Source organism: Poecile atricapillus, chromosome 10 (genome assembly GCF_030490865.1).
Source record: "Poecile atricapillus isolate bPoeAtr1 chromosome 10, bPoeAtr1.hap1, whole genome shotgun sequence".
Classification (NCBI taxonomy): domain Eukaryota; kingdom Metazoa; phylum Chordata; class Aves; order Passeriformes; family Paridae; genus Poecile; species Poecile atricapillus.
Genome location: NC_081258.1, coordinates 10,343,232 through 10,354,042, shown reverse-complemented (window position 1 = coordinate 10,354,042; position 10,811 = coordinate 10,343,232). Strand labels below are relative to the sequence as shown.

Genomic DNA, 10,811 nt, shown 5'->3' with positions numbered 1-10,811 from the left:
GTTAATTCTTTCCACGAACCCATGAAACCAAAAGTGTTTTTCAATCTAAAACATTCAACTGGTCTGAAACAAACAAATAAACAAATAGCCTTTTCTCTTAAAATTTCAGTTGCCTTGACAAAACTATGCCCTCTGACAGGTCCATTTGAAAGCAGCTCAAGCTTGCTGAGAAACATGAGCTGTTCTGTGTAAATTTACAGGCAGCCCCACAACATTTAAGTGAAATGGTGCTAGGAGAGATCAGATCTTTCTCAGTACTGTAGTGGCAGTCTAATAATTTTCTGGGAAAGTACCAAAACATGTAAGTTGGGAAGAGTTACTGAAAGAAAAAAAAAAAATAAATAAGTCCAAATTACTGTGTTCTATCAGCCAGATTTGTCCATTATCATCCCTAAAAGTCAAAATCTTTTTAATTTACACTAACTCAAGTTGGCCCAACGCATTAAAACTGCAGCACCTAAGAAATATAAAATGTTCCTAAAGACATGTCCATATACAGTGGAAATTTGTACCTACCATGGATCTGAAACCTCATTTTTATTGCACTTTGAGATGGTTTCTGATCTGATATGTATGCAGTCACAGGAGTCATTTCTGCTTAATGAAGATGAGACTGAGACCAGAAACAGACCACAAATGGGTCAACAGCAAAGTGGGAATGAAAAACAGCAGGCTGGAATAGACTAGTTAAGAAGGCTGGAAAGTGGATGTATCATCTGTAGGAAAAAAATGGTTTTAAGTTGCCCTGGAGAATTAAGAAATATTTCTGCATCTGCCATACGGGCTACGTGGCCATGGACATATAATCCTGGCAGATCCCATCCACGATCATATCCTAAACAAAGCAAATGGATTTTTCCCTGACCTTTTACACATTTACTTTCTCTCATATGAGCACAGTCACTTGCCACTTGAAGTAAATAAGATGTGGGTTTGGGGACTGACTAAAGTGTGAATATCTGCTTGTACAACCAGTTCGAAGTCATTTAACTCAAACTAGATGGTGTGGTGCATCCAAGTTCTTTTTTGGCATAACTAATAATACAGATACAGGCATCAGTGCTAAAGAATTCGGTGCTAGAAAAATCAATTTATGATCATTTACTTTTTGGTGTAAACACCATGCCATGGTATCTGACAGTGTGGTGGAATGCTGAATGTTTTTGCTCAGAGCCTGTGGGCCACATAGTGCCGAGCATTGCCTGGCTGTGTGAAGGAATTTAGGGACACAGGCTTTCCAAAGTGGGCACTTGGAATTACTGAAAAAATTTTACCTTACATGTCTCTGCTGTAGTTTCCTGTCTTATAAGAGACATATTTGAAACCTCCCTAAAAATGAATGCATGACTGCCTAGGAAGGGCTTGAAATACAGTGGGAATGGTCATAGAAAAGCTGATGAGAAATTAGCAGCTCATTTGTCAGGCAGGAATTGCAGAGTACCTGTTAAATAAAGGATTAGCTCATATGTTGAAAGAGTGGATAGAAGGGAGCAGAGGTTAGCGACTCATTTTGATTGCCCTCAACTGTCCTGTTAGGGGATGAGGAAAAGCATGGAAAGAGTAAAGGCTGTAGGTATGGACAGTTCATGTACCCTGTGCATCAATTCCCCAGAGCCCTTTCTGGGCAGCATCTTCCCCTCATTTCCATGTTCCCTGGGATCAAACACAGCATTGCTTGGAGGCCTCCCAAGCCCAGGGGAGATGAGTCAACCCCTGCCCCTTTGTGCTAAAGGTTGAGACAAAAAGAAAAGCTGTGACAACCATTGTGCCAGTTGGCATGGCCCCTGCCTGCCACCCTGCCAGGGTGTTCCAAGAGCTGGGCAGGAGCCAGGCTGCTCCCCCATCTCCTGCCCAGCAGCTCCACCTCTGCCAGACATCTGCTTCTAGCATGGTGTGATCTACCGTCAAGTACAGACCAAGTGTGCAGGAGAAAAGCCACAATACCTGGTCTTTCCTTGCCATGGGCAGAAGGCACATGCATTCCCTCGTGTGAGGGTTAGCTCTGTTGGCATAATGTATTGGAATGATGGACTTTACAATTTCTTTTACTTTGATATTTTAGCTTAAATTTTTTTTATGCAAATGTCTTTAATGGTAACATGACAGCTCACTCATGAGAAAAAATGTAAATAAAATTATGGAATGAATAGTAGAAAATATTTTAAAACCAGCAGAAATTCTATTTCCCACTGGGCTATTATTACTGAATACTGTAATGTCTGTATTCTGTTCTCTTTGCTGCAACAGACTGGATTTATAAATACTCCCACTGTCTTTGATTGTAGTTAGATTGTGGTGTTGATTAGATGAATTTGGCAGACACACAGCAATAAGCAAAGTACAATCTGAGCAATAAAGTGGATAGCAGCATTTAATTTCAAAGATGTTTTTTACTGAAATCAGTAAATTAAAGTTACGAAACATACATGGATACATGTGCTATGTAACTTGAACCATGCTGGCAATAGGCAAAGGAATAATTTGTTGTAGATAACTAATAACAATACAAAATTAATTTTGTAGATGATGAAGAGGCCTTGAACTATTTCTAACAAACTATTTGTTATTCATCTCAGATTACACATATGGAAACTGAGGCATAAAGTGCAGCATGAAATATGCCTGACCATCCCTTGAAGAATCCAGCAGTTATAAAAGACCATGAACCCTAAGAAATTTGATCTTTTGCCTTCTACTTTTAGCCTCATGTCCAGCGTTCAAAGCAAATTATAGCAAGTGACACTATTAAATTGTTAATTGAACACCTTGTGGTAAAATCCTTATTAAGACTGTTGCATTATTTCATTCTATTGCTATAAATATTTCTCCATTCTAAGGTTTATTTTAACAGGGCTTTTTGGCAAGGGGTTTACCACCCTTATTACAGTGAAGGGGTCAAATGATGACCTCAGTTTTATCGTGATGTCGATACAGTGAACTTTTATTGGATCAGCCCTACCATTCCCAAAATTAGCACAGCATGAATGAAGAATGAAGCTCTCTTGTGATCAAATTCTCTGTCATTAAAACTTTCTTCATACCAACTGAGATGAGAATCAGGTCTTGTACATATAATAAAATCTATAAATCGCTCATCTGTTCATTTTGGGGTTTGGAAATGTTTTGGGAGTAATTGCTGATGTCTTGGAACACAACAGGTCTGTCCATTTTGCAATTTGATGAGTCTCTTTTGCTTGATCCTGGAAGGGGTGTGCTGATACTGCCCGAGGCTGTGATTCTGTCTCCAACAGCAATCTGCTGCAAGAAAAAGACTTTAGTTACCAATACCTAGAAAGTGTTAAATATGTAGGACTAGTTCTTTTGACAGGATAGTGGTGTTTTGTGTTAGCTTTCTGGCAAACCCTTGGTGGAGAGCTGATATAACAAACAAGAGACAAACAGAAACACCACAGTGCCAAGATAATTCAGTGGAAATTAAAAGGTGTCTTCAATTTGTCATCAAAACAGATTTCACACACAGGGAAGAGCAAGGGATGGGGACAGGGTGTCAGTCTTTCAAGACCATTATCAGCTATTATTCCACAGTCTGCTTAAATTCTTTTTCTGCTTCGTATCAGTCCCACAGAGAGAGACTTCAAGACTAAGGAAACGGTGCAGTACTTGATGACATCTTTGTTATGTCCTGCTTTCCATTTCAGTTTTAGTATTTGTAAAGCCTGCAAGAGCTGGTGAAGGTCAAATTTAATTTAGAACAAAAATAATTTTGCACCCAAATAAGGTTTTATCTTCATATGTAAGGTGTTGTACAAACAGCTGCTGGAAATATTAAAATGTGTGATTGTTAAAATGAATGGAAGGTAGAAAATCATATTAGGTATTAAACATTTGTGCACCAACTTGCATTTACAGTTTGTCTGACCTAGATATGGATTGTTATGATGATGACTAAAGTAGGATCTTCCAGATCTGTAAATGTTCCATATCTCTCAGTAGAGACTCAGTTTGTATCAGATTCACATGCTTTGTAGATTTGGCTTATAACACACATCAACCTAGGCTGAATTTGTCTGATAAAATCTCCCTTTTTGGCAATAATACACTTTCATGGTGCAAGTTCAAACTAAAGAAAACTCTGAAGAGCTCAGTTCTGGTGAAGTCGATTCTCCTTCTGTCATTATCTTACGGAGAAATTCAGGCAATTCCAGCAAGATGGAGTACAAACCTCCAGCATCAAAATGTGGAGTTTCAATATCACATCTGCCATGAGCATTAATTTCATATGAGAAAAAAAAAAATCAATATTTTCTTCTTGGTAACAGGAAATTTTATTATATAGAAATGTCTAACTATTTCTCAGATGTTTAATTATTAAGTGGAGCTGTGCTAACCTGGAATGTAAGCAAAATGTGCATTTCTTGGAGCATGAGCCAAAGCCTGTTAAGGTAAATAGGAATGTTCTTGTTTATGTAAGTGGGCTTTGGGCCAGAGCCTGCACAATCACCTGAGAAGCAATTTGTTACCTGTTTTTTTCTGTATCCTGAAGAGTCTGTTAAAAATGCTGTGTGCTGTGCTCAGCTGAGTGCCTGAGTGTGCTGAAGGGATGCTTACCAGCATTACAGATTTGTGTTCAGGGCCCACTTCTTTAAGTTATATTTTAATTTTAAAGAAATGTGAACTAACTTTGTTTTGGGAGGAGTAGACGCTACTTTGAGTGTTCAAAATGCTATCTGATGGGATTAGAGCTCTATGATGTGCATTGCCATAAAAGTGATCATTAATTTCTGAGATGATTCTCGATTACAAAGGCATTGAAGTTCACATTCTTAAATCACTTTTAAAAATTGCAGTTTATAAATTGTTAGAGTATCCTGATAAAATTGCTCTAACTGGCACTTCAGAGGAGCATCAATTAGCTCATTTTCTGTGACACCTTTACATAACCTTCAACTCAGATTCTCCTTGAGCAGCACATGTTTCACAAATACTTCCCTAAAACTAATGTGTATGCTAGTATAGCAAGGCTGTGTGCAAAATGCTGCTATATTCCAAGATACCTATAGTTTTAAGATCTCTCAAAAGTATAACTTAAATGTGGACCTAAAATGCAGAACCCTCAAACTAAGAATTAGTTGTAGTATCATATCATTGGTCTGATAACCAGAGCAGTTTCCTCTTGAGCAGTGGGAGAGAGACTTTGAAAATTCATCTCATTTATCCCAATCAAAAGTGTACAGACAAAACTTGTGACCCAGCTAATTTGAAAATGCTTTATCTGTCACTGTTTTTTCTGTTCTTATAGTCTTTCAGCAAAGGTTATTGAGACAAATTTGGTGGGATGCTCATGTTTTATTCTAAAGAGCAGGAGCCCCCTCAAACCTTGCACCTCTAATCAGTGTTTAATTTAGCTATTGCACTACTTCTAGCAAAATATAATTGTACATATATCAGAGCATTCTTATGACTATTCAAAAGATCAAATTAATTCTTAATTAATTCAAAGAATCTGCCAAGGACAAACAATATATTTTAGCACTGACTATTCCTTCTTTCCCAATGTTATATTTAGAGTCTGTTGTTAGGCAGAGCCCTCGTGTGGGCCATAGGCCAGGTCAGAATTTGGAAGTACAGTTTTTCATTAAAACTTGCTTTATTGGGAGGTTTATTTGAGGGGGGTTGGGGAGAGGAAGCATATTATCACTTTTTTTATTAATAAATTAGATACTATATACTGAAGTATACATTAGGCTGAACTTTATCACACGCTACAAAGTGAGATCCTACAAAGTGAGAGGGCTTCTAAGTACTTTTTTTCCCTAAGGAATATGAAAATCGAAATGTTTATCTCATTTGTAGCTATTAGAAGTGAGGAAGACAGCACCAGACATAGAATAAAGTGAAGGATTATATATATATGTATAAAATTCTGCCCTTCCCAGTGTTTTACTTTGGGGACTTCAGGTAACAGTGTGTATTTCCAGATATTTTATGGATAGCTTTAACCATGTAAATGTTTTACTGCAGAGATGCAGTTGTGTTAGTCTATTACCTTGAGTCACAATTAATGCCTTATTTCCATACTCAAGGGAGACACTGGCAGTCACAAAGCCAGACTGCAATCCAGAAAGAACAGGCACATTTTCAAGATTTCATTGGAAATTTCGACCCTTGTCTGGCTACACACCTTCCACTGTACTGCTCTTGATCTAATGTGGAGCCATTGTGCTCTAGGGAATACCAAGATTCAAATTTACAGAAAAGAGAAGGTTTAGTTAGTGAATTACCAAGCTCTTGTGAAATCTCTGGCCACTCATGATAATGCATGTCTTTAAGGACTCACATTAAAATACATTTTTAGTCAAGTAGTGTGCCCAGTCACCTTTAGGATAGTGTATTATTTGAAAGGTTTTACTCTCCAAGAGCTCAGATTAACTACTCTTACATGTGTTTAGGGCAAAGTTCCCATTGACTTCAAGGAAAATTCCACAATCTGTGTGCACTTTTGACAACTCTGCTTGAAGTCCAACACATTGTTCAAGTGTTAATTTTGAGAAGTTTTTCAAATGAACTATAACATTTCCAGTGCAAAAATATGTTGTTGGCTTTTTTTTTTTGAGTAATGGAGAGTAAGGAAAAGGCCTTTCTTTGAAATCATCTGACTGATTTGCATTGATGTCATGATAATATACCTGAAAGGTTGGTGCCTGTGGAAAGTCCAAGGACACACACCTTGTGACTCTCAGTTGTTCCCATTGTGATGTGGGGAGTCTTCTACTTAATTTATTTTTAACTGTTAATCTCCAAAGACTGCTGTTTGCATCAGTTTATTAAATTGCAAACTCAGCTGTGAAAATGGTTTTTATGGTGTTGTTATTACAGTCCCATTTACAATTGGAGCTGAGCACAAACATGATAAATATTTTTCTTTGTGGAGGCACACATTGTTGGAGGGCCATTGAAATAACATGAAACTGGACTTGTTTGTTTATGAGATCAGATTAATTCATTACTTTGGTGAGGAGCTGTGAAATGTAAATCTCACATTCCACTGGACAATAACAGCACCAGCTTGAACTCATTTAGAGGTGTGATATTGCATTCAAAGGACGGCTGTTAATTTTATTGACCAAGTTTTTGAGTTGGGGTAGCATTGATATTCAGGAATGCTTCTGAATTGCTTTCCTTCTATGCCATTTTTCTTGTCTTTGGGAAGGAGAAAGGGTTCATACCTTATTGAAAAGTATTTTTAATTTGAAAAAACGTAGATTTGTTATTCCACGTTAGAACTTTTCTTCTACATTTTCCCATCTTTCTGAGAAACTGTGTGTGCATGTGCAGGGATATTAAAAATTTGATTAAATCATATTCCTCAGAATTGGTCTTCATTTTCTTATATAGGTTCATCCTCATGTACATTTTAGGCTGTTGTAATTCAACTGTTTTATCAAGGTTCTGATCAGTTAGTGACAAAAGGTTTAGTGCCACAGCACAGACTTTGTAAAACAGTTGAAGCCATTTGAAGTAACATTTAAGAGACATTTTTAATTTAGTGACTTCAATATTTTAAGGAATATTATGGAATTGAGTCAATTCTTTATGCAAGACTTTTAAAGACCAATTTATAATATGAATGAATAAGACAAAACTACCAAAAACTGGAAACTGATCTTATTAATTTTTTTTATGAATTTCAGCTATAATCACTCAATGAAACTAAAGATTCATTATGAAACATTTTAAGCTTATGGTATATTTAACAAGTGGGTAACAAGCACTTTTCTAAAATCTCCTGGTGTATTCCTGGTTTTGATTTGGCACCTAAGCCCCAGGTACCCAAAACCTCTGCCTAGATAAACCTGTGATACTATCTCTATTCCTATGTGTTGCCACTTCCAAGTATTTTGTTTTATGAAGAAGCAGAATAAACTTCACTTTATCCCCAGAGCTGACTTGTTTGATCTCAAATAGGAACTGCATCAGACTAATTTTGTAACTGTTGAATTTCCTTTCCTCTGTTTTGTTACTGTTCCTGACGTGCTGCTGTTTGGATGTGATATGGATAAAGGAAAATCAAAGAAAAACTGTCAATTGCTACTGCCCAAGTAGCTTGTAGGAGCTTGAGCTTATCAAGGGATTTGACACAGTACTAACCTTGATGTATTCCAGATATTAGTAACCCAGATCCTTCATTATTTGGAGAGAAGGAGAGAATTATTCAGAGAGAAGCTTGCAGCTGGATCTACCTTGTGGATCCTTATATTAAGTTTTTTCTTTTTTTTTTTTCCCCTCTTCCTTGAGAAAGAATATTTACTGAGATGTTCTTGGGGAAAAGAATGAGAGTTTGGAGTATTGAACAGTGGCATATAAAAATATCAATGATGTCACAAAAGCTCTGTCATGAAGACATTTTATTGTTGATGAATTGTAAGAACCATCTGGGTACTATTCTAATGATTCAGAGGCCTCTGTATGGATGGTACAGATGCTTCTTTTGTTATTGATGTGATCTTGTAAATAGTTAAAATATTTACCAAGGCACCTCTGAGCCGAAGCTATACCATTTTATTATTTATACCTTTTCAGAGGGACAAAAATGGAGGTGTCCACTAAATGTGATGGATTAGGCTTATAAACAGCCATTATTGCCATCAAACCTCACATGTCAGCTCCCCCTTTTGTGTCTGTGCATTTCTAAGCTAACCAGTGATCCATGCATAAGATAGAAGGTTAAGAATGTGCAGAGAGAAAGGGGGTTGACTCCAAGCAAGATGTATCTTCTGCTGATTAGAAATACAGCTGTAGAAAGGGGAAAGAAAAGAGTTTTTGCAACATGACACTCCCCTTTTCATTTCACACAACTCACTGTTTAGAACCTGCAAATCACTAACTAGCAGAGTCACTTTGCTGTTTCATGTAACTTAGGGCAGCTGCCTTTTGTTTTCCCAAGATAAAAATCAGGAAATGCAAAAATTAAACAGGTCCAGAGAAGAGGAATAGCAGAGGGAATGAAAGGAAAAAGGTTGAGCAAGTGACTTCACAACTTGTTGACAGAGCAAAGTACCATTTTGTTATAATTAAGTATGCTTTAAAGGCTGGGCAGAAGGGAAAGCTAACAGAGTTTATTCAGTATAATCCCTGTCAGTACCTTCAAGCTGATAAAAGTTATTCCTACTCCTAATGCACATGCAAAAGAGAAATTATTTCAAAACTAGTCATGCATCTTTTAAAAATATTTCCCTTTTCTCTGAAAATGTAAAGATCATCATAGCAGCTTTTCCCAATCTCCATATCTTTTCATGTGGGTTTTTTTCCCTTTTCATCATAAAAAAATATTTTATGCTAAAAGATTCATGAATATGAAAATGCTTTAAATGAAAACTGAATACAGTGGGTTTGTTAACTTTTGATGTGATGCTGGAATATAATGTGCTGTAATCCAATTGCTTGTGATTTATTTCCTGTTGTCATCAAAATTGTTTAATATCTCAGTGTGTTACTCCTGAAAGAGAAGAACTGACTAAAAATCACATTTGATATTCTGGATGAACCATATAAGTGCAAAGATGATTTATTTAGGCTTGTTGTTATGCTATTACAAAGCTAATTTCTCTTTTGTCTTAACCAGAAACTGGTTGTAGTAAACTGTTAGATAATTCTTATGCACAACAGAAAGCCATACAGTTGTATATTCATGGGCTTCAGAGGAAAAAACGAAGAAAACAAAGGATAGATAATATTTGTTTTCTCTGTAATATATTTGAAAACTCCAATGCCAATGCTGAAAACTTTAGCAACGAGTTTAGAAAACTATCACATTGAAGTAGGTGGTGAGACCAGAAGTTATATTCCACGTCTAGAATTACATGGAATGGTCTGACATTAAACTGTGGTTTTACTTTAATTTATAAAATACTAACAAAGGCCAGTCTGGCAGTCAGCTGCATTAGTATGCTGGTGCACTGACCATCCCGTCTCTATAAGTACTGTGATCTGAATTGCACAACCAACGTGGCAAAGGTCCAGATTTCAGTTGCCACTCCCACTGGGAAAGAAAAAAACAAGCTTGTACACAATTTATGTCTGCAGTTGTTTCACTGTATACATTGAAAAAAACCTCATCAAGAGAAAGGCATTCAGCATTATTAGGGTCAAACGTAATGTGTAACAACAACATTCAAAAATGCTTAAAAAATAGAAAAAAAGATATTTTTTTAAAACTTACCATTTCAGCAAAATGAATGTGGAAATATGGATGCTTTTGCATGCAGTAACCCAGGTCTGCTCTTCACACTTGCTGCTACCTGGCATTTCCCACAAGAGGAATATAACAGTAAAATGACAAATGCCCAGTAAACTTGCATCTAAAGTAAAGGAATATTCTCATCTCTGACCTCACAGTTTACATAAATTTCTGCAGGCTTTGATGTAGCTTTCTGAACTAGCACTCGGGAATGTGAAATGAAATTTCTTAAAGCAGTGAGTATGGAAAGAATTTCAAGTCCAGTTAGTCTTAATTAATGTTTTTATTTTTCTGGGAGTTCTGCTTGGTAGCCTGTATGCATTTAACTACTTTGCTTCTTTAGCTATGCCCCTTTGAATCAGGTTTTAATTTAGAATGCAGACAGATTGCAAGAGTCACAACTATGCTGTTTAATACTGTATTGCTAGTAAAGCTTTAACTTTATTCTCTTCTCATTCTGTTTATGTAAAACATGTAAAAATGTTCTTGAATACCCTTTAGAAGGGCCCAGGTCTTGTGGTGAATACCTGTAAATAGTTCTGAGGCAGAAATTCTGCCTGCATGTGTTTTTAGGTCATGAGAAGCTATTGGATTTTTAGCCTTTTTAGTTTAA

General features: G+C 36.6%; 1 long non-coding RNA gene across 1 annotated transcript; it reads right to left on the bottom strand.

The window, feature by feature from the left end:
* Positions 1–2,497: 2,497 nt before the first annotated feature.
* On the bottom strand, positions 2,498–10,410 carry LOC131582807 (uncharacterized). Its single transcript, XR_009278389.1, has 3 exons — positions 10,350–10,410; positions 10,181–10,259; positions 2,498–3,258 (listed from the first exon to the last, which is right to left on the bottom strand). It is a non-coding gene; the product is annotated as an uncharacterized LOC131582807 (long non-coding RNA).
* Positions 10,411–10,811: the final 401 nt, after the last annotated feature.